Source organism: Belonocnema kinseyi, chromosome 6 (assembly GCF_010883055.1).
Source record: "Belonocnema kinseyi isolate 2016_QV_RU_SX_M_011 chromosome 6, B_treatae_v1, whole genome shotgun sequence".
NCBI classification, from domain to species: Eukaryota; Metazoa; Arthropoda; class Insecta; order Hymenoptera; family Cynipidae; genus Belonocnema; species Belonocnema kinseyi.
The window spans coordinates 136,078,077-136,081,633 of record NC_046662.1 but is presented as its reverse complement, the minus strand read 5'-3'; the positions used below and the strand labels follow the sequence as shown (position 1 = coordinate 136,081,633).

Genomic DNA, 3,557 nt, shown 5'->3' with positions numbered 1-3,557 from the left:
TTACAAACTGTAACCACCTATCTCACGGTCGTGAGACGTGGTTGTGGCTGAAATTTTACCGCGATTTCGCTGGGAGCGGGTGCAATTTTCCAGATTAGCACCTGCTCCCAGCGAAATCCTGCGGTTGTCCTTATGACAAATTTTTGTTTATATATTCCTCTAGAATCAAACCGAAGGGCCTATGACAAAGCCACTGAACGCGTCATCGGGTTGCGGATAGTCGGTGCCTATACCAAGGGTTTCTGCTGAATATGGTTACAAAAATAAATAGGCAGTCGCGGACAATTGTTCAGTGGTGGTCCCGAAGTAATTAATCCCCAAGCGGAGGTTTGAAAAGCCTGCCGAAAGCTGAATGGCACCTGGGTGAGGTGTCTAGAACGGTGACTCTGGGATACCGGGCGACCTCTCAGAGTACGTAGCCTTATCCTTGCATGCGGGGCTCTCCAAGGATGGACGTACCCCTTTCCCTGACTTCTCGTGGGAACAACAATGACAACACCAAACATAGTTGTAGTAAGTGCTAGAGTGCTACGATGCGAGTGTGGCCCCTGATCGCGGTTACATGGCAAGGCTGCATGTTCTGTGGTGCGAGAAACACCCGGAGCTATTGCACTTTTCGCAGCAACGTCTGCGAAACCATGCTTGGACTACTCCGAAAAAGGGGCTATGTAAGCGGAACGCCTACTCTACCACAGCTAGAACAAGCCGGCAACAGAGAAAGAGGGGCGACATTAAGACAAACCGCGGGCAGCCATCCAATAGAGGAAGAGCGATGCTTTACGACTCGGAGAAACATAAACACCAAGGTTTCTCTCAAACCTTAAGATCTGGCTGAAATGGATGACGAGCTTCGTGGACATTTTTCCGGAGAATCTGACCTCTGGACTATCAATTATTGTGTGTATAATGCAGCGAGAGCTTTGGCCGATGCGAACCATAAAACAAAACCAACGGTTGATCATAAGACCAAAAGACGAATGCATTAACTTGCCATAAAGATAGGCTGGGCAAGACAGTACGCGTCCTGCATTCAGTGTGTGTTTGACTACATCATATCTGGCAGGAATTTTACCGCCAAGGTTCGAAAGTTCGCGCGTGAACTCCGGACCCGTTATCACACACTTAACAAGTCAAAGCTGCTGACCATCAGGCAGCATATTGTTGAGAGAATACGGATACTATCTGACGCTAAGAGAAGTCTAAAGCGGCGGGAGAGGTGGGTCAGAGAAAATCAACAGTTTCTCTCTGACCCATCTCGACTTTTCCAAGACCCTCGAGTTACTGCCGAACACCCACCCAAACCAGAGGAGGTGGAAGTATTTTGGATAGAAGTCTACGAAGTGCAGCATAGACTGGACGAAGACTCAGAAAATATAAATAGCTTCAAAGAGTTATGTTGCTCTCATAACACCTGATAAAGAATGCCCACCCATCATGACCGAGGAGGTGAAAAAAGTATTAAGAGGGATGAAGAACTATTTCGCATCGGGACTAGATTGTACCAAAACCTTCTGGTGAAAGAAGTTTTCTTCAACCCATCAGCATTTGGCCCGAATTTTCACCTCATATTTGAAGTCGGAAGAGCCGATTCCGGAGTGGTTGGTGGAAGGGCGCACAATACTCCTGCCGAAAATAGGCAACTTAGCTGACCCGAAGAATTACAGGCCAATAACTTGTCTGAACACACTTTATAAGATATTCACAGCTATCCTAAATTATAGGATTGTTCGGGCAATTGAACCTGTGTGGCAAGAAATGTATCAACAACGAGGCTCAAAGAAAGGTGTAGCCGGATGTCGGGAGAACCTGCTGATCGATAGATGTGTCTGCAAAGATGCAGCATTCTGCCAGCGTGACCTATCGATGGCCTGGATCGATTATCGGAAAGCTTTTGATTCGACCTTCCATAAAATTATCATCTGTCTTTTGGAAATCTTAAAGGTTCATCCGCAAAAAGTTAGGTGCTTAGAGAGATACACGCCGTTTTGGAAAACCAGATTTACTATCTCATCTGGAAAAAATCGTGTGACAACTAACAAGGTCACCTTTCAGAGAGGTGTCTTTCAGGGCGACACCGTGAGCCCACTCCTCTTTTGCCTTACATTATTGCCACTATCTCTAGCACTTCGCCATTCCGACGGGTACTTGTGCGGCAAACCTGCAGATCGAAAGTACAAGGTCACTCATCTATTTTACATGGACGATCTTAAGATCTCTGCTAAAAACAAAGAGCAACTACATCTAGCTCTAGGGATTGTCGAACAATGTACTAAGGAAATTGGAATAGAATTTGGGTTAGGCAAATGCGCCAAGGTTTATTTGAAGCGAGGAAAACTTAATGGCATCCCTGAAGATCCTGAGCTCGTTGATAGAAGCACTATACGACACCTTTGCGCTGGAGAGACTTATACATACCTGGGCGTGACACAGAGCTGCATTCAGGATGTGACATCTATAAAGGATACTCTCCGAAGCAGATACAAACGTCTCATGTGACAGATTTGGTCTTCCGAACTGTCGGCGACGAACAAAGTATCTGCAACGAACATGCTTGCCGTCCTAGTAGTACTCTATTAATTTGGAGTAGTTCCATGGACGAAGAACGAGTTCAGATCCCTTGATATCGGGACAAGGAAGGTTATGCACATGAACAAAAGCATGCATCATAAGTCTCCCGTTCCGCGAATGTACATCTCACGCCGTCAAGGGGGTCGCGGAATATTGAGTCTTGAATGTCTTCACAACAGGATTATTCTGGGTACAGCACATGGAGTTGCAAATGGAAGAGACCCTCTTCTTAAAATGGTCAGGATTCACGAAGAAGTGATGTGTGGGTGTGGGTGTGTTGTGTGTATATATATGATAATTTTTTTAATTTAATGTTTTCGTTTATAAATGTCGTTGGGTTGACTTTATGGTGTTCTGTTCACAGGGAATAGTAGCCAGTTATCTCAGAGCCTAAGGAAATTCGAGCAACATTACTGGTAAGTAATTCTGCTTTTACACATATTTTTTCCTCAACGAAAAATCGCTGTTCTTTCATATATGTAAGTCGTCACATACACATCAATGAACTTATTTCAGAAAACTTAAAATTTGTATTTTACATTTATGAAAATATGGTTCTTATTAAATAAAATATTAATACTAAAGTCGACGACAAAAGTATCAAAACCCTCACATTGACCATTCGCAACTCGTTACAAAAAATCGCCGAAAAGCAAGGTTTTGGAGACCTTATTTTAAGCTTCGACTTTCGAAGCTTCCCGAAACGAGTCGGGATTTCTTGAAAAATCTGAAAAAAATCACAGATGCTCCTTACGGTGTATAGAATGCAACGCAGTTTCCCACAAACATATCTTCTTGGAACGAAGTAAGGACAGAAATTTGGACACGGACGCCCCTGCCCTTTCCTCTCCCAGCTATTGACCTGCGGTTGAAGACGGTATCCCGTATCCATGACCTGTCGCTGTTCTCATTTAATCCCGAAATATTCGTAAAGCTTTATTTTGCGAAGTATTGATCTAATTTCATTTTCCCTAAGTGTACTTTTTTAT

The 3,557-nt window shown here is 44.0% G+C and overlaps 1 protein-coding gene and 1 long non-coding RNA gene across 8 annotated transcripts in view; one reads left to right on the top strand and one right to left on the bottom strand.

Annotated features, from left to right (window-relative positions):
• Positions 1–3,557, top strand: part of LOC117175240 (heterogeneous nuclear ribonucleoprotein K) — a 374,225-nt gene that overhangs the window by 93,776 nt on the left and 276,892 nt on the right. For 5 of the 7 annotated variants that reach the window (XM_033364913.1, XM_033364918.1, XM_033364914.1 and 2 more), the window contains one exon: positions 2,933–2,984. The exons of the other annotated variants lie outside the window; for them this stretch is intronic. The gene's annotated coding sequence lies outside the window, so the exon portion shown is untranslated. The remainder of the gene's footprint in view (positions 1–2,932; positions 2,985–3,557) is intronic. 7 annotated transcript variants of the gene reach the window in all.
• The window catches only part of LOC117175243, a 225,958-nt gene that overhangs the window by 129,936 nt on the left and 92,465 nt on the right, over positions 1–3,557 (bottom strand). The window lies entirely within an intron of this gene.